We start from the raw sequence: 22,453 nt of genomic DNA on the forward strand, positions 1-22,453 counted from the left end.
TATATATATATATATATATATATATACATATATATTGGTAGTACGCGTTGAGCGTTTAGTAGGCGACGCGTTTGTTTATTAAAAAACGAACACAGGTCAAGCGCTCAGTGACTCGAATCGAAGCTATCACAAGCAAGAACCACGGTCCTTTTCCTTGTCTTTTGCAGATGTGATGGTTAAGGACGTTCGTCACTATGTTTGTTTATAGCGAACGAGAAAGGATTAATATGAGTAATTTAGGCAAACAAAAGAAGCCTTAAATTGTACACTAGAGAAGGAAGTGGCAGGAGAAAATAAAACTATATATATCCAACCCTATACGCCAAGCATCACGCAACATGCACGAGAGTCAGACCGCCATTAATCTGCGCAGAGTTTGCGGCTACGCTAACTCAGGGTCCAGCGCGTATAGTTCTCGGTTCATAAGAAGAAACCGCTGTCTCACAGTTTGGGTCCCCGACGTCCCAACATGATGCGGTCGTCGACGTGTGCGAGGGCAAAGGTGGCACGGCGGAAACGGCTGACGGCACACGGATGCGCTACCTTGTGCAGCGCCGTTGAGTCGGACGTCGCGGATAACCCAGCAGTCAGGGTCGCAACTCCTGAGGTCCAGGATCAGGCCACGGCTCACGAGGACCACACCCGGTAGGCCTCGCCCACGAACCTGCTCCCGGCCACTGCACGCAGGCAGGAGCCGTTCAGCAGGCCCCGTCATTGGACCTTGTACATGCCGACGGACTCGACCTCGAACAGACACACCGGAGCTCGACCTGGCCGACACGTACGGGTCCCACGTCCGGCTCAGGAACGCTGCCAGGAACTCGTCCTCTCGAGCGGCGCACCGCTTCATCTGCCTTCGTAGCCTCAACCCTCGAGCTCTCTTTCCCGCACGTTCCTTCTTCTTCTCCTCTTCTTTTTCATTCCTTGTTGTTGCCTTCGTGCCACCTGCCCTCCGCTTGTCTTCTTCTGTTTTGGTTTTACGTTCCTCGGCGTGTTTAAGTTCTTTTTTTCACAAATCGTCCCTAACACACAGTGCTGTTGTGTCCTTTCCTTACAATATCCCCCTGCTCAAGAAAGTTGTTTAGGAGAAAACAACTTTCTACAAGCGCACGGGGTGGAGTAAGCAAAAGCAAAAGAAATAGCCAAAACAATAACATTATTTACAGAAGTCCATTGCGTTAGGGAAAGGACGACAACATGAAAAAAAATTGTGCGACCACTAGACGCTAACCAGCGGAGAAGTCAAATGCGGCTGAGGTAGTCGGCACCTATGTTCTCGGAGCCCTTAATGTACTCAACCACGAAGTCACACTCAGTAAGCAATAGACTCCAGCGGAGTACTTGGCTGTTGATTTGTTTTGCGGAGTTCATTTAAGCGAGAGGCTGGTGGTCAGTTTGCAGCACGAATCGGTTTCCGAACAGGTACACATGAGACTTTTGGATAGCCCACACAAGAGCCAGCGCCTCTCTTTGGATTGTTGAGTACCGTGACTCCCGTTCGAGCAGTTTACGGCTTGCTTAGGCTACTGGATGCAACATGCTGTCGTGACGCTGCATTAAAACGGCTCCAATGCTGGATGAAGATCCATCCGTGCGCAATATGAATGGCTCTTGTAAGTCCGATGATCGCAGTACCAGACCAGACGATAGTAGACGCTGTAGTGTTACAAACGCTTGTTCATGACATTCTTCCCAGATGACATTAATATGACCTCGCTTCCTAGTGAGTTCCGTTAGAGTAGATACTACAGCGGAGTAGTTGGGGACGAAATCTCGATAAAAACCAGTTAGACTTGAAAAGTAGCGAACTTCGTCCTTCGTCTTCGGTCTCTTTGCGGCCTGAATCTTCTCCACTGTCTCAATCTGCGGTCGGAGAAGATTGTTAACGACGATGTGTCCCAAGAATTTCACTTCGGCAAAAGCCACCTCACTTTTCGATGGCTTTATTGTCAGATCAGCTGCCCTGACACGTTGCAGAAACTTGGTGAGAGTTGGCATGTGCTCGTCCCAAGTTTGTGTGGCTATGAGCACATCGTCAAAATAGTGATAGATGGTCGGTATTCCATCTACCACTCGTCTCATTAGGCGGGTGAACACAGCAGGTGCTGTTTGCATGCCGAAAGGCGTGAATATGAATTGGTAAAGACCAGAAAAGTACTGAAATTTGGTGAGGGCGTTCTATGCTTCGTGCATCGGCACCTGCCAGTACCCTTTTGTGAAGTTGAACTTCGAAAAGTAGCGGCTCTGACCTAGTTTGGCAAACATGATGTCCACTCGTGGCATCTGTTCGTTGTCTGTAACGACGACTCGATTCAGCTGTCTGCAATCAATGCAAAGTCGGATGTTGCCGTCTTTCTTCTTGACCATGACGATTGGAGCTTCATACGGGGACTCCGAGTGCTCAATGATACCTTGTGATAGGATGTCCTGTACTTCTTTTTCTACAGTTTCTTCGACGGCAAATGGTATAGGGTACGGGCGTACCTTTACCGGTGTTTCAGTGGTAAGGCGTAACTTTCACTAGACGAGGTCCGTCTTCCCTGGCACGTCAGAAAATACATCATGGAACTCTCTCAGGAGTTCATTAATTTTGTCTGTCCACGGGCTGTTCAAGTTAGGCGCTACTAACACATTTTTATATGTTTCCCTTTGGTGCAGATCAACGAAGGGAATTTCTCGCTCGTCAACAGTGTCTGACTGCACAGAAACGGCAGCTTGTTGTGCTTCATTTTTGGGCTCCCGTTCGTGGTATTTCTTGAAAAGGTTAATGTGAAAAAGACTTCTCCGAGTTCCGAGATCTATCTCGTAGTTATAGTCACTGCGTTTTTCAAGCACAGTGAAGGGTCCCTTCCATGTCAAGATCAATTTATTCTTATCTGATGGTAGCAAGAGCAATACTTTGTCTCTGGGTGATAGGTGTCGAACTCTTGCTTTCCTATCGTAATATTTATTCTGTGTCAATTTCGCCTTCAGGAGTTCTTCGTGCGCTGCCTTGCAGGTTTCTTGCATTCGCTCCTGGAGACCTATAACATACTCGTATGTTGTTTTCGTTTCAGGATCGATGTTGGCCCCTGTCCACAGTTCCTTAAGGATCGACATTGGCCCGCGTACAAAGCTGCCGTAGAGAAGATCGAACGGCGCGAATTCAAGGCTCGTTTGGGGAACTTCACGGTATGAAGAGAGCAGGGGAGCCAAGTATCTGTCCCAATGTTGCGGCCGTTCTTGATACATGCGGCGAACCATTTCTTTGAGAGTGCCATTAAATCTCTCCACAAGTCCGTTGGCCATGGGGTGATAGGCCGTTGTGGGTAGCTGACGAAATGAAAGTAGCCGACCGAGTTCCTGCATGAGACTCGAGGTGAACGACTTTCCACGGTCGCTCACTATCTCACGGGGCACTCCAACGCGCGAGAACATCTCTACTAGTGCTTCCGCTATGCGCTCTGTCTCGATGCTCGGTAGTGCCATCACATCCGGGTAGCGCGTAGCGAAGTCTACCATCGTTAAGACATACTTGTTGCCCTTGGATGACGTTGGTGACAGAGGGCCAATAATATTGATGGCGACCCGCTGAAGAGGTGTGTCTATGATAGGCATATTTCCCAATGGAACTCGTCGGACGAGGTGTTGAGGCATGGTCCTCTGACATTAGTCGCACGACTTCACGAACCGTATCACATCAGCCTGTACACCCGGCCAATAAAACTCTGTAAGGACATGGTCTGTTGTCCTTCTTTGCCCTTGGTGACCAGACAAAAGGCCTTCATGAGCCATCTTCATTACGGTGTTCTGAAGATCCTGGGGTACTACAAGTTTCTCCAAGTCTCGCCTTCCTGCCATGCGGTGGCGCCGGAAAAGAATGTCGCGTACCAGCACAAACTCAGTGACTGTTGGCTTCTTAGATATGATCTTCCCCAATGCGGCGAAGCCAGTTTTCAGTGAGGGATCTGCGTGCTGTAAATTCTTCAGCGCTTCACGGCTGACATCCAGGGGTTGGATTCGAGGAACAATGAGTTCACTGGGCTTTTTTCTTTCTTTTCCTGCAGCCGCTAACATGTCATCTTGTCGTCTTCTAGCTGATGAGGTTGCATCTTCAGGTTCTTCTTCAGTGCATACTGGATCACGGTGAATCTGTGGTATTTTTGGTCGTTCTGCTGGCTGCTTCGGAACTGGTTGGGGAGCTGACAGTACACCCGCAATGTTGCCAAGCACGACTTCATACAATGGATTCTCCATACAAACAGCAAGCACCTGACCCCTGAAAAGCGGAGAATCTATGTACACCTCTGCTTCTGGTAAGTCTTTTGCAGATCGGTCCAATAAGCGAATGGTACGGGTGTTGCCAGTCAAGTTGCAGTCAGGAACTAGTGATCGTTTCACCACTACTGTATTGCAACCGGTATCCCGCAATACGGTAACCAGCTTCCCTTCTAGATAGCCCTTTACAGTTGGCATCTGTTTTGACTCGTTGTCGCAAGTTGCGTTGCTTTGGGTCCCATCGCACATGTCATGACAATGTTTCTCATCCTGATTGTGAGGCGCATCTTCCATTGATTTCTTATGCGGGGCTTTCTGGTATCCCAAGATGGAACATGATGCCTCTCTACGTTTTCCCGAATTTGAGGGACAGCTATCGGATTTGTGCCCTGACTTCTTACAGATCCAGCATGACGTCGACTTGGGCGCTGGAGACTTTGTCCAGCAATCGGAAGCTCAATTACCCGGCTTGTTGCACAGAAAACAAAGCGGTTTTCCTTTGCTTTCACTAACAGTGTCAACTTTAGCTGTAGCCATCAGTTTCCCTTTTTCGTCTTTTCCTCTAGCGAGATTTACAGTTCCCTGGGCTTCCAAATAGTGACCAGCCGTCGTTGCCAACATGTCGAGGTTATGACATCCTCGCTCCTTCAGGAAGATAGCCAACTTCTCGTCGCACCGCCTGAGGAATTCCTCGGACACCATTTTGTCTCACAGTGCATCATATGTTTTGGGAGTCTTCGCCAGCTCCTGCCAATGGTCGAAGTATCCACAGAGACGTCCCACGAACTGTCGACCGGTCTCAGTATTTTCGGGCCGGGCATCCCTAAACTTCGTGCGGTATCCCTCCTCTGTATAACGAAACCGCTGTAGGAGCATCTGCTTGAGTTTTGCGTAGTCCGTAGAGTCTTCTACAGACATCCGTCCTACCACGGTCAAGGCTTCTCCCATTAGACACAAGCTCAGTGACAGGGCCCACTTGTCGGTTGGCCAGCCTTGGCTCATGGCAACCCTCTCAAATCTCTGGATGTACGCATTCAGTTCGTCCCTACTCTCACTGTAGGGCGGAATCATTTTGTGTGGGCTGTTGAAACTCTGATCACCACCCATACTATCGTCCGCAGAACTCGTGCTCGGACTCTGCGCTTCTGCGACACGACGTCGCTCCTCGAGCAGGAGCCTTTCAGCCTCCATGCGAGCTATTTCACGATCATGCTCCACCTGTGCTGCTAGACGTGCCTCCTCTCGATGTTTCGCTCTCTGGTCCCTCATTTCTTTTTCCTCAGCACTCACTCATGCCAGCAAAGCCTCTCCACTCAGCCCCATCTCCTTCCCTAGCTCAACTAGCTTTATCTTGTCATTCATTCTCGTCTGCCACACAAACAACGTGAGGCTCTCAGATGTAACGCGAGAGCTTAGTCCTGTCGCGGACGCCAGATATTGTGATGGTTAAGGACGTTCGTCACTATGTTTGTTTATAGCGGACGAGAAAGGATTAGCATGAGCAATTTAAGAGAACAAAAGAAGCTTTATATTGTACACTAGAGAAGGAAGTGGCATGAGAAAATAAAACTGTATATGTTCAACCCTATACGCCAAGCATCAGGCAACATGCGCGAAAGTCAGACCGCCATTAATCTGCGCAGAGTTCGCGGCAACGCTATCTCAGGGTCCAGCACGTGTAGTTCTCGGTTCGTAAGAAGAAACCACTGTCTCACAGTTTGGGTCCCCGTCGTCCCGACATGATGCGGTCGTCGACGTGTGCGAGGGCAAAGATTGCACGGCTGGAACGGCTGACGACACACGGATGCGCTACCGTGCGCAGCGCTGTTGAGTCGGACGTCGCGGCTAACCCAGCAGTCAGGGTCGCAACTCCTAAGGTCCAGGATCAGGCCATGGCTCACGAGGACCACACCCGGTAGGCCTCGCCCACGAACCTGCTCCCGGCCACTGCACCCAGACAGGAGCAGTTCAGCAGGCCCCGTCCTTGGACCTTGTACAGGCCGACGGACTCAACCTCGAACAGACACACCGGATCTCGACCTGGCCGACACGTACGGGTCCCACATCCGGCTCACGAACGCTGCCAGGAACTCGTCCTCTCGAGCGGCGCACCGCTTCTCTGCCTTCGTTGTCTCAACCCTCGAGCTATCTTTTCCGCACGTTCATTCTTCTTCTCCTCTTCTTTTTCATTGCTTGTTGTCGCCTTCGTGCCACCTGCTCTCCGCTCGTCTTCTTCAGTTTTGGTTTGACGTTTCTCGGCGTCTTTAGGTCCTTTTTTCCACAAATCGTACCTAACACACAGTGCATTTGTGTCCTTCCTTACAGCAGGCACCGCTAACTGCACCCTATGCGTTCTACAAATCATCACTCCCCCGCGAAAAAGGAGCCATCCTGGCGACCTAAGGCACAAGTACGACTGGTGGGTCATAGTGCGGCTTTAGTCGGTCGACGTGAACAGTCTCACGGCTGCGACGGTGGTGGTCTGTGAATGACTGTACGGGCTCTATATACCGGGGATGCTTGACGCAGGGTGTGGTAGGGGCCTTCATACTTCGGCAGCAGCTTTGAAGAAAGGCCTGGAGCTGAGGAGGCTGAGCCTTGGCAGCGCGGCAGGCTCAGCATACCGTGTCAAACGATCAATAGTGACAACCACCCAGCGATTCCCGTCAGGTGTGTATTGAAGTGGACCGTATAAGTCAATTCCGATGCGATCAAAAGGTCGGGTTGAGCAGGGCAACGGCTGGAGTGGTCCAGCGGCGGCATGCAGTGAACTCTTCAGGCGTTGACATTTTGAGCATGAACGCAGGTATTGGCGGACCATTCGGTACATTCCACGCCAGTAGTACTGCAGCCGGAGGCGTGCATACGTCTTTATTACACAAGCGTGGCCGCATTGGGGGTCCGCATAGATCGAGTGGCAAATATGAGCACGTAGATAGCGAGGAATCGCCCCGCCGCGGTGGTCTAGTGGCTAAGGTACTCGGCTGATGACCCGCAGGTCGCGGGTTCAAATCCCGGCTTCGGCGGCTGCATTTCCGATGGAGGCGGAAATGTCGTAGGGCCGTGTGCTCAGATTTGGGTGCACTTTAAAGAACCCCAGGTGGTTAAAATTTCCAGAGCCCTCCACTACGGCGTCTCTCATAATCATATGGTGGTTTTGGGACGTCAAACCCCACAAATCAATCAATGGCGAGGAATCACCAATAACCATTTGCAACCTTCACTGAGGTAATTGCGGTGGTAAACTAGCCCATCGCGCATGGTGAAATGGCGAGCTGTGCGCCGCCGCGAGCGACTGGCGGTACTCGGTGATGGCTTCGGTAGGAACTCCATTAAAGACACTATCCAAGGGTCTTGACGCTGCTCGGATGGCATGTCAGCGTGTGTGAGGGAGGTAGAATAGTAGGTAGAAACAGGCGCATTTACACAGTCATCGGAAAGCGGAGATCGAGAGAGAGCGTCGCCGTCTGAATGTATGCGCCCTGACCTGTACACGACGCGGATGTCGTAGTCTTGGAGTCGTAATGCCCAACGGGCTAGGCAACCAGTTGAGTTTTTTAGAGACGACAACCAGCAGAGGGCGTGATGGTCAGTCACGACATCAAGTGTCCGACCATATATGTAAGGTATAATTTGAGCGATTGTCCAAACGATGGCTAGACATTCTTTCTCCATGACCAAATAATTTTCTTCAGCTCTGGTCATAGTGCGACTTGCGTAAGAAACGACGTCTTCATCAAAGCCAGACTTTCACTGCGCAAAGATAGCGCCACGGCCGACTCCACTAGCATCCGTGTGGATTTCGGTAGGGGCGTCAGGGTCGAAGTGACGGAGAATTGGCGGCGATGTCAGAAGATGACGTAATTTCGCAAAAGCGTCGTCACTGGTGGACGACCATGCCAACATACCTTGGCTATCAGCAAGTAGACGTGTTAAAGGGAATATATAGATGCGAACTTACGAATAAATCGTAGAAAATACGAGCATAGCCCTATAAAGCTCCGGAGTTCATTGAGTGTCGACGGCTTAGGAATCTCGGTGACGGTGCGGAGCTTGTCTGGGTCTGGTAGAACACCGTCCTTGCTGACAACGTGCCCTAAGATTGCGAGCTTCCGTGTGGTGAAGTGACATTCCTTCAAATTTAGTTGTAGCCCAGCCTGTGTGAGGCATTCCAGGACACTTGCGAGGCGCTGGAGTTGGGTATCGAAGTCTTTTGAAAAAACCACGACGTCGTCCAGATAGCAAAGGCACGTATGCCACTTGACACCTCGAAGTATGATGTCATAAGACGCTCGAATGTGGCTGGGGCATTACAAAGACCAAACGGCATCACGTTGAACTCATACAAGCCGTCAGGAATTGCGAACGCAGTTTTGGGGCGGTCGGCTTCATCCATAAATACCTGCCAGTACCCCGGCCGAAGATCCAGCGAAGAGAACTCCGCTCCTTGCAAACAGTCGAGCGCGTCATCAATTCTGGGGAGTGGATAGACACCTTTGCACGTGATCTTGTTAAGGCACCTATAATCAACACAGAAGTGAATGCTACCGTCTTTTTTTTTCACGAGCACCACCGGGGATGCCCAGGGACTATAGGACAGCTGTATGAATTCCTGACTAAGTATGTCAGTCACCTGGTCTTTAATAACCCGACGTTCAGCTTGAGAGACGTGGTATGGACGCTGGCGCAGGGGTGCATGGCTGCCAGTGTCTATATGATGAGCAATTGAAGTTGTTCTTCCCAAACTGGGTTGCTAGTAATCGGAAGACATCCGAAAGCGGCCGAGAAACTTCAAGAGTTGCGTCCGCTGAACGCTAGGAATGTCCGAAGCAATGGATGGAAGGAAGGCATCTGGGGTAGATGTGTCAGCCGTGGTATCGAGATTAACGCTCGCGACCTGGAGGCTTGCTGCGCGACTAGGTAGTGAGTTAGGGCAGACTGAATCAATGTCCACAAGTTGCCCTATACATTCTCCGCGGAACATAGTGGTTGGGACCGAAAACAGGTTCGTGACATAAATGGTTGCGGAGAAGTTTTCGATCGTGATAAGAGCAAAAGGGAGAAGAAAGTTCTTACGGGAAGTGAATTTCGCTGACAGCGTAAACAAGGCGGCAGAGAAAGCATAGTCGCAGGAGATTGGCACACTAGCAGAAGACATAGGTGAGATGTCCGTGTCTTCGGCGATGACGACACGAGAAAAAGATGACTTGGCAGGAGCAATGTCCGAGATTGTTGATAATTCAAGCTCAGCACGGGCACAATCGACAACGGCATGATGCATGGAAAGAAAATGCTAGCCCAATATAGCGTCATGCGAGCAGTGCAGAAAGGCGACGAATGCAACCACATACAAAACGTCCTAAATGACTACACAAGCTGTGCATGTGTCAGAAGGTTGTTTTTGATGTGCGGTCGCCGTACGGAAAGAAACATCAGAAAGCGGAGTCGTAATCTCCTTCAACTTGTGGCACATTGCTTCGCTCAACACGGACACAGCAGTTCCAGTATCGACTAAAGCGGACACGGCAACACCTTCAATGAAGATTGGGATTTAGTTTGCAGGTTGGGAACGAGGCCTTGTAGATTTCGACAGTGGCGCAGTTCTTGCCTCGGGAACTGCGGTGGTCAGTTTTCCGTGTGGACGGGCGCTGGTGTCAAAGCATTTGCGATAGCGAGCTCCGGCGCGCGGTGGGCGATCGAGACGAGTTGGAGGTGCGGCGGTTCAACCATGAGGTGTTTGAAGGAGCGTGGGAAAGCATTGGCTGTTGCGGCCCTGAATGGTCGTAGCTGTAATTGGCTTCAACGGCAGTTGGACGAGGAACGCGGTGGTAGCAGAAACGCTCGACATGCCCGGGTAGACCACAGTAATAGCATATTGGTCGGTTGTCCAGTGTGCGCCAAGGATTATTGGAAAGGGTAGCAGAACGTCGATAAAGCGGAACTTGCGGGCTTGTCGGCGCCTGTGGTGCGTTGAAGACATGAGGGCGTTGAGGAGGGCTTGTGCTGTATGGCACTGCATGTGAAGGCCTTCTCGCGACGTGGACATAGGTCAACGGCACTGATACAGGGGTTGGCTGGTGCGTAGGCGGAAAAGCTTCTGATATTTGCTCCTCAATGGTTTGGTACAGTGAGGAGGGGAGTCCATGACTATTACTAGGGAGAAAGAGAGCAATAGACAATTGGCGGGCAATTTCCTCGCTGATGAACTTGTAGTGCCATCATCACCATCATCATTTCCCAATCACCGCGCCGCGCCTCTCGCGCAGCTGATGCTAGCTCGAGCTGCGCGAGGATTAGAACAAGCTAGCGCACTTGGTGTGTCGTACGTGGAAAGCCCCGAGGCTCCGCTTCAGGCGTGGATAAAGTGGCGAGAGAACCACACGACCTCGTTGGCCGCCGTCCCGTCTTCCTCTCTCGCTACATTGGTGACCCGTAGAACACGCCCTTCGCCGAGCGGCCCACTGCCATGTTCCCGCAACTCAGCCCGCCAGTGCCGCCGTTCAAATCGACCTACCCCAAGATATGGTTCATGCAGCTCGATGCCGTTCTTGCGTTGAATGGCGTCACGGACCAGCCGTTTATGCACGCCATTCTTCAAGACGCCCTTCCGGTAGAGTTGCGTTATCTCTCTGCCACTTCAACCTCCACCCAGCAGCCATACGATGACCTCTGCTCTGCGGTGCTTGCCAGCTTTGGCCTCACGTACCGACCACTTCCAGGGACCCGCGACTTTCAGGTTTTCCCTGCGTCGCAGCCTGCTGGACCTTCCGGCCCGAAGCTCTCACTTGACCGCAACCTAACTTCCAGACAACGTCTCCCTCCACCTTTGGTCCGGCCACTAGCGCAGTGATTCTCGCACCCGGTCACAGATCCAACGAGGTTCTTGAAGTCGTTCGTGCTGCCGACAACCTGTCTAACACAAAGTGCGTTTTTTTCGAAGTCCTCGGCCGATGATCCTTCTGGCACGCTTGCTACCTGCACGTTTTTCACGATAGCGACAGCACGCGACACTGTGGTCCCACCAGACTCCATGACGACCACCTTGCCGCGGGCCTCGGAGCCTGGCACAGGCGACCTTTCACCCGTTATTGACTACCCGACCTCGAAGCTTTCGCCTTCAACAACGCCCGATAAACGAGACTTAACCTCTCATCTGGCCCCTAGCGACGCGTGTCCTGCGCCCGACTGCCCATCTGCCAAGGTTCTCGACATTTGGGCTGAATGCAACCAGTCAGCCACGGGGTTTGTGTTTTCATCGTCCTCGGCCGACGACACTGCAGGCATGCTTACCACCGGCTTGTCTCGGCCGACCTCCATGGCTCACAACACGGCTGACACGTCAGGTTCTACGACGGCAACATCACCGAACGCCCTGGTGGCTACCACGACTATGGGCATTGTCACACCCGCTATTCACTTGCCGGTTGCGGAACCTTCACCCTCCCCGATGTCCGAAGGCGACTGTCGACCAGCCTCAATGCTTTGCACGACTTGCCAGCAACGACCACCATCGTCCTGGCAGTTTTCCGCAGCTGAGGTTAAAGCCACCAGCCATCAACCACGGCCAAGCTTCCAAGACGCTGCCACTACGACTGACGCGCTTGAGGACGACGTGCCCGGTCCGCTTCAGACAGGGCTCCCCAGGCATACCACGCCTGTTGTAAAGCAATTCAGGAGGTGTTGGCTAGAGGCAGCCATCAATTATGCAGACCTGCACGCCAACCCTCGTGCGTGGACTACCGGAGGTCATTACACGAGCACAGGTGTCCCGTCCAATACTCCGGGCGAGCCCACGCTGACTGCGTTCCACCACCACCATTTCCCGGAGCCTTTGCCTCCGGACGGCAACAACCAGACGTGTGTCCACATCGCCAGCTCGAGCGTCACAACCGCGACGACATTCATACCTCATACGTGTCTACCACCCATTACCCTACGTCGGCGACGACAACGTGCTTAGCGTCACACATTGCGGCAACTTTTGAGCCGCCCTGCTTCGCAGCCACGAGTTGCAGTCACAGCCCTGAAGACGGCGCAAGCGCCTACTCGGCCTATCCGACGCAATGTCCCACCACTAGTCGTGTACCCGACTACCCACCTTACACTTGGCAGCATTGTTAGGACACGTTCCTGCGTGCGTCGGCTCGTCTATCTATACCGGCACGTCAGACGCCGCTCGACTTTGAGATCTGTGTTGCGTCGACCCAAACGTCAAAACCCGCACTGCCGACCCTCTGCCCACGTTAGCAGCATGACCTCGCGACACACGGTCTACTCTCGGCCGTTTCGACCAGGTCATCGTGAGACCCGCTTGTCGGCGACCACAGCGACCCGGCACTTCCTTCTTCGTCCCTTGCACTTCTCCCAGAGTCACGCACCGGAGACACACTGCTTACCGATGGCCCATAAACGTTGACAACGTGGACTGGCCGAATAAACACTTTATGGATTGTCGTTCATGTATATAGCATTTGTCGCTCTCCTTCTTTTTTCTAATGCCTTCAAATCGCGCAAAGTGCTAGGGGGGAGTCCTGTAGTGCCATCATCACCATCATGATTTCTCAATCACCGCGCCGCACCTCTCGCGCAGCTCATGCTTGCTCGAGCTGCGCGAGGATTAGAACAAGCTAGCGCACTTGGTGTGTCGGACGTGGGAAGCCACGCGGCTCCACTTCAGGCGTGGAATAAAGTGGCGAGAGAACGACACGACCACGTTGGCCGCCGTCCTGTCTTCCTCTCTCGCTACAAACTGTTTGATTTGGTGCGTCAATACCACCGGATCTGTTGAGATCGCGCCGACGGTCAGTGCTGACGTGCTGGTCGTGTCGAAACTGTGACGTCGCGTGGAAATGCGCTGCTTTCACAACTCGTCGTAGCTTTGGAAGTGCTGAATGATGTGTGTGACGGTTCGAGGAGTTTTCGCCACAAGCATGTGAAACGCATTGTGCTGATGCCCTTCATGATATGCTTGACTTTGTCGGCTTCGGACATGGCCAGATTGAAGCGCCGGCAGAAGTCAACGACGTCCTTCATGTAGGACGTGAAAATTTCTCCTGTCAACTGGGCACGATCGCGTAAACACTGCTCCGCGTGGAGCTTGCGCACTGCCGGTCGGCCGAATACGTCTGCGAAGGTCGTTTTGAAAGAGACCCAGGTTTTAATCTCAGCCTGATGGTCGTTCAACCAAAGCTCCGCGACACCCCTCAGGTAAAAGTGGACGCGACCGAGTTTGTCGTTATCGTCCCACCGGTTGTTGACAGTCACTTTTTCAAACAAAGCAGGGCAGTCCTCGACGTCCTGTTCATCAGTTTCGTTAGATAGAACTGCGTCGCACTCCCTCGGAATACAGGGGCAGAGGAGATCGGAGGTGCGGCAGCATTCGGTTGTGCTGCAACATCGTCAGGCATGATGGACGGCGAAGGTCGAGTCCGGCTACGGAGTTCCAGGGTGAAAAAGAAAATTAGCACTCTCCACCACTTGGTAGTACGCGTTGAGCGTTGAGTCCGCGACGCGTTTGTTAAAAAAAACGAACACAGGTCAAGCACTCACCGATCCGAATCGGAGCTATCACGAGCACGAACCACGGTGCTCTTCCTCGTCTCCGCAGGCGCCGCTAATTGTAACCTATCCATTCCACAATATATATATATATATATATATATATATATATATATATATATATATATATATATATATATAATATATATAATATATGTATAGTATTTATATATACAATATATATATATATATATATATATATATATATATATATATATATATATATATATATATTGTAGGGAACTATGCGAACGACGACGAAGGAGCAAGAACCGGAAAGCCACAGCGTTGGTGCACACGCGCGACCCGAGCTTTTTTTTATTTTTATTTATTTATTTATTTATTGATACTGCGATCTTTTACAAGATCATAGCAGGGGTGGTACAAAAACATAAACATAAACATCAGTGGAAACAGGCAAACAAACAATCAAAAACAAATGTAATACAAACTTATGTAACTGATAGCTGCAGTGATTCTTCGAGACAAGAGAATCAGCAAAAAGCAAGGTATAAACATAGATAACAATCATTTCTGCAGTGACTCTTCAAATGCAGACAATGTATTTAGGGTAACAACATCGTTATGTAGACTGTTCCAATCCACGATAGTCCTCGGAAAAAAAAGAATATTTGAAACAATTTGTTCGTTGCATCAATGGAGAGATAGTAAGATTGTGTCTCTGTCTTGCTTCGTAACCCAATGAAAAGTGAATGATATGTGATGTGTCAACTGCATAGTGACCTTTTATTAACTGGAAAAGAAATTTTAAGCGCAATATTCGACTTTGGTCCGGAATGTTTGGAAGTTTGCTTTCCAAGAGAAGTTTTGTAATTGAAGTAGGACCGTACTAGTTATAAATGAACCTAACAACCTTTTTTTGCACCCTTTCAAGTTTTTGAATATCATTCTGAGTGAACGGGTCCCATATGACCACAGCATACTCCAGTATAGGGCGGATAATGGCATTGTAAGCGAGGAGACGAATACTTGGTGTGGTTGATCTTAAAGAACGCCTTAGGAAAAAAGTTTACGGAGAGATTTAGCTACTACAAAATCTATGTGCTTTGACCAGGATAGATTTTTTGTAGTCCAGAGACTAAGGTACTTGTATTGAGTTACTTCTGACAGAATTGTATTGTTGGTAGAGTACTGGAACAAAAGAGGTTCTTTTTTAAGGGTAATTCTCATAAAAACTGTTTTAGCGAAATTAACAGGCATCTGCCATTTGTCACACCACGAAATTACTTTTAGAAAATTCCGATTTAGTTTAATTTGATTGTCAACTGAGGTGATCTTTTCATATAAGACACAGTCGTCGGCGTACAACCTAATGTGAACAGAAAGGTCAGAGATGATATCATTTATATATAACAGAAAAAAAAGAGGCCCAAGGACGGATCCTTGAGGAACGCCTGAGTTTACAGGAGCTTGTTTAGAAGATGTATTTTTTACCGTAACAAATTGACGCCTGTTTGTTAGATATGCCATTATCCAGTCAAGGATCTTTTTGTTTTGTAGAATACAAGTTAATTTGTGAAGTAATTTAGCATGCAAAACTTTATCGAAGGCTTTTTGAAAATCCATAAATATGGCATCCGTCTGCTTCCCTTCGTTAATTGCTTGAGCAAAGTCATGCGTAATTTCCACTAATTGAGTATTCGTTGAAAAGCCCCACCTGAACCCATGTTGAGCATTTGTTAATACTTTATGGGAATTAAGGAAAGTAATGATATGTTTATGAATAATGTGTTCTAGAATTTTACATGATGTTGATATAAGGGAAATCGGTCGGTAATTCAGAATAGATGACTTGTCTCCCGCGTTGTGTAAAGGCCTAATTTTGGCGATCTTCCAGTCATCTGGCAGTTGGCCCTCATTCATCGAATGGGTATACAAAATAAACAAATAGCGAGAACACCATTCTGCGTAGCGCTTCAAGAAGGCATTTGGAATGCCATCTGGCCCGGTTGATTTTTTAACATGCAGATTCAGCAGTAAGTCTAAAATGCCATTCTCGGAAATGACTAAGTCTGGAATAGGTGGGAGTGATATTGAAAAATCAGGAAGGATGCCGTTATCACAAGTAAAAACAGACTTGAAGTGGTTGTTGAAGGCGGAACAAACTATTTCTTCATTGCATGTTCTTTGGCCGCTTATCGTGAATGAGTCAATCGAGCGAGCAGTTGGCGTGATCAGCCTCCAAAATTTCTCGGGTGATGTTTTGATAAAAGTTGGAAGCGATGTTTCGTGGCATCTTTCCTTATCGCGCGCTACTTGCAGTTTTAGTTCGCCCGACAGATTAGCCATCAGCGGTGTATAGGCAGCTTTATCATGAGATTTCGCTGTTTTGCTTTTTATTCGTTTAAGTTTGCGCTGTAAATGTAGCGTTTCTCTTGTAATCCAGGGGTTCCGGCATTCAGTTTTTTTAACGATTTTTGGTATGAAACGCTCCACGCATTCAAAGACAATATCTTTAAAAGTAAGCCACAGATCATTCACACTGCTACCCGAGTGTTTAAAATCGTCGTAATGAAAATCAAGGATATCTAGAATGGATTCATCGTCAGCTCGGGAAAAATTCGGAAAGGAAGTTTTTGTACAGCAGCGGTCAACACACATATCTAAAAAAGTTAGCAAAACTGCCCTGTGATCCGAAATACCACTGATAACTTCACATATTGCCGTGTTTTGGATTGAGCCACTCAAAAAAAATAAGTCCAAGATAGATTTTGAACCATTTAGTTCTCTAGTGTATTCCTTAACAACCTGCAGTAAATCGAACGAAAAAACAATATCTAGCATTTCGTGATTAGCATTGCTAGTAGAATGAGAAGAAAAATTTTCTCAGTCAATATTAGGCAAGTTAAAATCTCCTGACAAGATGAGTTTGTCATGTGGCTTTATATTTTGCCGCAGGTAGGTTCTAAGCGTATCCAGAACACTATCAGAAGAGTTCGGGGGACGATAAACCGCACCTATAACATAACGAACTTTGCCTATATAGACTTTGCAAAATATGCCCTCAACTTCTAATATATCAGGCAATTGTTGCGGATGTATTGAGCTCTTGAAAAGTATCGCAACTCCTCCTCCTCTTCGGTCGCGGTCCTTGCGGAACACGTTATAGCCTTTTGGGACAAATTCGCTATCAAAAATTTCACTGCTTAACCACGTTTCAGTAAGTACGGCTACATCGGCATCGTGCGACAGTATGAGACCCTCAAGCTGGACTGATTTGTTGACAATGCTACGGCAATTTACGTTTAAGATAATGAAAGGCGATTTCGTTTTGTTATGAAGTCATTCGGAATTTCCGGAAACCTTATAACGCTTGCCTTTTTTTTCATCCCATCTGTATATTTTCTTGTCGATGCTTAGCTTATCAAAAATCATTTTGTCCTTACTACCAGCTTCTCTTTCTTCTACAGAACTCTGCCAGAGCTTTTTGCGAATTTCCCGCACTCTCTTAGAAAAATCTTCCGAGACCGAAAACGGGGTTCCTTTTAATTTAGGACACGACTTCAGAATCTTCACCTTGTCACGATAATCTAGGAGCTTAATTATAACCGGGCGAGCTTTCTCGTTCTTTTCGCCAAGTCTGTGGCACCTTTCGATACTGCTCACAGAGATTTTAAGCTTGCCTTCGAAAATATTCGTTTTTATCTTCTCGACAAGTTCTTCGGGTGTTTCAGACGGGTCTTTATCGATACCGTACAGAATCAAGTTATTTATTCTACTCCTATTTTCTAAATCGTCTACCTTTCCCAAAAGATACGACACGTTTTTTTCTAGTCTCACTACAGTATCCTTTAGTGCACACATATCTGTTTTCAAAGCACTTATTGCAGACAGCTGAACTTCAAGGCCATTTAAACACTCTGTAACTGACGTGATATCTGCCTCAAGTTTCGTTTGCTTACTCAGAATTTCATTGATAGATGCTGTCATAGCAGTTTGACCTGAAAGAAGTTTAGCCAACATTTCCTTCTCGCCGGGACCAGGGTTTGATTCAACGTCTCCGCAAATCAACAAGTTCTTAGCAAAAGTGCACACATCGAAGTGTAAATTGAGAACACACAGTGGGCACGGCAGCAGAAACAAAAAACGGTCATCGCTACGATAACATTTTCCATAAGATTAGGGACTAACCTGCAGCGTACAAAGAAATGGATTGTTGAGCATCTTGCCCGTCGTGCTGCTGCCGAGCCCACTGGAGGGGATGGCTGACGTGAGGCAATTTATACGAGCTGGTAGGACCACGTGGTAGTCCGTTCCTAAGGCAGGCGCCGGCGCAGAAGATACCGCAACCGGCATGATGAATTCCTCCGCTTCACACCGGTCGCAGGACATTTGATAAGCCTCCGTTGATGCTCTGCAGTCGACAACGCTGGACGAAGGAAGCGGTAAAGGATTCAAAGCACAGCCATGCTCCGAAACTTGCGACACAAAAAGTGAAGCAAGAACCTGCAGCGTACAAAGAAATGGATTGTTGAGCATCTTGCCCGTCGTGCTGCTGCCGAGCCCACTGGAGGGGATGGCTGACGTGAGGCAATTTATACGAGCTGGTAGGACGACGTGGTAGTCCGTTCCTGAGGCAGGCGCCGGCGCAGAAGATACCACAACCGGCATGATGAATTCCTCCGCTTCACACCGGTCGCAGGCCACTTGATAAGCCTCCGTTGATGCTCTGCAGTCGACAACGCTGGACGAAGGAAGCGGTAAAGGATCCAAAGCACAGCCATGCTCCGAAAATTGCGACACAAAAAGTGAAGCAAGAACCTGCAGCGTACAAAGAAATGGATTGTTGAGCATCTTGCCCGTCGTGCTGCTGCCGAGCCCACTGTTGTGCTTGTTTTGTATTTTCGGCCTGTTGACGTTCCTCGCTCTTCTGGCGTTCCTTGGCCTTCAAGTAGGTCTATACGTAAATAAACTACGTGACATCTGGTGGAGTCGTGTGGACTCCCGTACAAACCTGGAACTTCGCTCCCGTAAGCTTCCTCCTCTACGTGACACGAACATGGCCACCGAGACGCCTCTCCAGGTAGGACCTTCGGCCGTCCTCGTCACTTGCGGCGCCGTGTATCCTCAACGAGACCCTCCTATCTTCACGGGCTCCACTGAGTCGGACGTCGGAGATTGGTTAGTGAGGTACGACAAAGTCGGCGCAAGTAACAAATGGAACGACCCAAGTAAGCTGGGCTACGTCACGTTCTACCTTGCCGACACCGCGCAACTGTGCTTTAACAACCACGCAGCTGACATTCCTACGTGGTCTGCATTCAAGACTGCTATTACGGACGTCTTTGGATGACCTGCGGCACGCAAGCTTCAAGCCGAGCACCGTTTACGTCACCGCGCGCAGCAACTAGGCGAGACCTACACGGGCTACACTGAAGATGTGTTGCATCTATGCAACCGCGTCAACTCTACCATGCCTGAGGAAGAAAAAATCAGGCACATTTTTAAAGGAATTGACGACGGCGCCTTTCAGATGTTACTCGCGAGAAATCCCCCCACAATTGCTGTGCTCGTTTCTCTGTCAGAGCTTCGATGAGTTGCGTAGGCAGCGCGCAATTGCTCGTCAAGCCCTCACGACGCCAGACACGCTCGCAAGCTTGCACCTAGCTGCCCATCCTACCGATCAGCAGCCGCTGCTTTCGACAATCAAGAACTTCGTCAGCAAAGAGGTAGCGCGCCATCTGCCACTGCTGCCACTAACACATGAGCCCGCACAAGCTTCGGCACCGGACCTCCAACACGCCATTCGAACCCAAGTCGCTGAGGCCCTTCCACCGATGCATCAGCAACCACCTGTCACTACGCCTCTCACGTACGCCGCCGTCGCTGCTCGGCCTACGTAACAGCGTATGCCGTATGCTCAACCTGCCACGCCGCCCTATGTCATGCCTACAACCCCAATCACTGCGCCGTATCCCTACGCGAGATCTTCAGCTCCATTTTACCATCGCGCAGACACTTGGAGGACGCTGGAGAATAGGCCCATCTGTTTCGCCTGTGGTATCGCTGGACACGTCGCCCGCCACTGTCGCCGAGATCCCCCTCCAGTTGACACCGTGGGCAGGCCAATGGCGTTGTCGTCTTGGATGCCATCAAGGTACACCACTGACGGTCATCGACCCTACGCAAACCATCGGTCACCATCGCCCCGACGACGCTCCCTGTCACCTATGCGTCGCCGACCTGCTACGGAAGAGGGAACCTGATCGCTGCAGCTCCGGAGGTAACAGCTGCATACCATTCGAACTGCTTAAGGCCTCCATCTTTCTCGCCGCAAAACGTTATCGACGTCAATGTTGAGGGGACCGCCGCACAAGCGCATATCGACACAGGAGTCGCCGTTTCCATAATCTGTGAGACCTTATGCCGCAAGTCGAAAAAGGTGACGACGCCTCTTTTGAGCCTGATGCTCCCCACGGCCAACTCGCAGTGCATAGAACCTACAGCTGTGTGCACTGCACGTGTCATTATCCAAGGTGAACTTTATGCCATTGAATTTTTTTGTGCTGGCATCATGCTCCCACGAAGTCATTTTTGGATGGGACTTTCTTTCGCGCCATTGGGCCATCATAGATTCCTCACGTGCAGAGGTTGCCCTTATACCACTGCCAACCTCTTGTTTCGTAGATTCTCTTTCTGAATGATACACACTTGTTGTTCCAGACACGGAAATAGCACCGAGATCATCCACCCTTGTAGCCCTGACCTGTACGGCCGCTCCTGCCGGAACTGTTTTGTTCACTTCATCTGACGTATTTACCCGCCGCCGTAGCCTACATCTGCCCTTTGCCATAATCACCGTGGAATGCGGTGCTACCGCCATGCTCATTGTGAACACGCTATCGTCGCCAGTTACCTTACTTCGCGGAGAATGTTTGGGTAACATACAAGACGTTGACCTCTTGCGCCCTCAGGAGTTTGCCGAACACCCGCCTCACTTCCAGCTCAATGCTATGACGCCACCTGTGGCAACACTGCCCGCGCCAGACTTAATCCAGCCCTCTGTTGCCGCTGAGCTATCGCCAACACAAAGACGCGAACTCTTGTCTCTTCTTCGAGAGTTCCGTTCTGCGTTCGATTGCGCTCAACCACCTTTGGGTCGCACAGTGAACATCACGCACCACATTGACACCGGTACTCATGCTCCCTTACGCCAACGACCATATCGAGTTTCAGCGGAAGAGAACCGTATCAACAAACAAGTCGATGATATGCTCAAGCGTGGTGTCATCCAGCCATCGCAGAGCCCTTGGTCGTCCCCTGTTGTACTTGTGCGCAAAAAGGATGGGTTTATCTGATTCTGTGTCGACTACCACCGACTCAAAAAGATAACTCGGAAGGATGTGTACCCATTGCCACGCATCGACGATGCTCTCGATTGCTTGCAAGGAGCAGAATATTTCTCCTCTTTAGATTTACGCTCTGGGTATTGGCAAGTTCCATCGGCTGATCCTGACCGATCGAAGACTGCATTTGTAACACCTGATGGGCTGTATGAGTTTAACGTCATGCGGTTTGGACTCTGCAACGCCCCAGCTACCTTCGAACGGATGATGGACACCATCCTTCGCGGCTACAAGTGGAACACGTGCCTCTGCTACCTAGACGACATCGTCGTTTTTTCTCGCGACTTTTCAACTCACCTTGTTCGTCTTCGTACTATTCTCACGTGTCTCACCTCTGCTGGCCTTCAACTTAACATCAAGAAGTGCCATTTTGCCGCACGTCAGCTTACTATACTGGGTCACGTCGTCTCTAAAGAGGGTGTTCTCCCGGATCCGGCGAAACTCCGCGCCGTGGCCGACTATCCGAAGCCCAATTCCATCAAGACGATTCGATGTTTTATCGGCCTGTGCTCATACTTTCGTCGATTTGTGCGGAACTTCTCTTCCATCACCGCGCCTCTTACCAACCTGTTGACAACTTCCAAAGGCATTTCTGCTTGGTCAAAAGAGTGCGACGAATCTTTCACCGCGCTTCGGCGGTTAATATTATCACCTCCAATACTACGTCATTTTGACCCCGATGCGCCTACGGAGGTCCACACTGACGCCAGTGGTGTCGGTCTTGGTGCTGTATTGGCTCAACGACAACCAGGATACCAAGAATACGCGGTCGCTTACGCGAGTCGAACCCGCAAGAAAGCCGAGTGTAATTATTTCGTCACGGAGAAGAGTGCCTCGCAATTGTGTGGGCTTTGACGAAGTTCCGCCCTTACCTTTATGGCCGCCCTTTCGAAGTCGTTACGGACCACCACGCTCTATGCTGGCTATCATCGCTCAATGACTCGTCGGGGCGCCTTGGTCGTTGGGCGCTTCGCCTACAGGAATACGACATTTGGGTTGTATACCGATCCGGCCGCAAGCACTTCGACGCTGATGCGCTATCCCGTTCGCCACTACCGCCTTACCCAACCTCCTCGTCACCTTCTTCAGCTGTCATAACACCAATCGACTCACAGACAAGGCATCGGAAGAACGCAAAGATGTGTGGATTACCCAACTCCTCGCCTTTCTGACTGATCCGTCAGCTAATTTGGTCTCAAGAACTATTCGCCGTCAAGCCACACAATTCGCCATTCCAGACGACCTCCTCTATCGGCGGAATTACACGTCTG

Source organism: Rhipicephalus microplus, chromosome 2 (assembly GCF_043290135.1).
Source record: "Rhipicephalus microplus isolate Deutch F79 chromosome 2, USDA_Rmic, whole genome shotgun sequence".
NCBI lineage: Eukaryota > Metazoa > Arthropoda > Arachnida > Ixodida > Ixodidae > Rhipicephalus > Rhipicephalus microplus.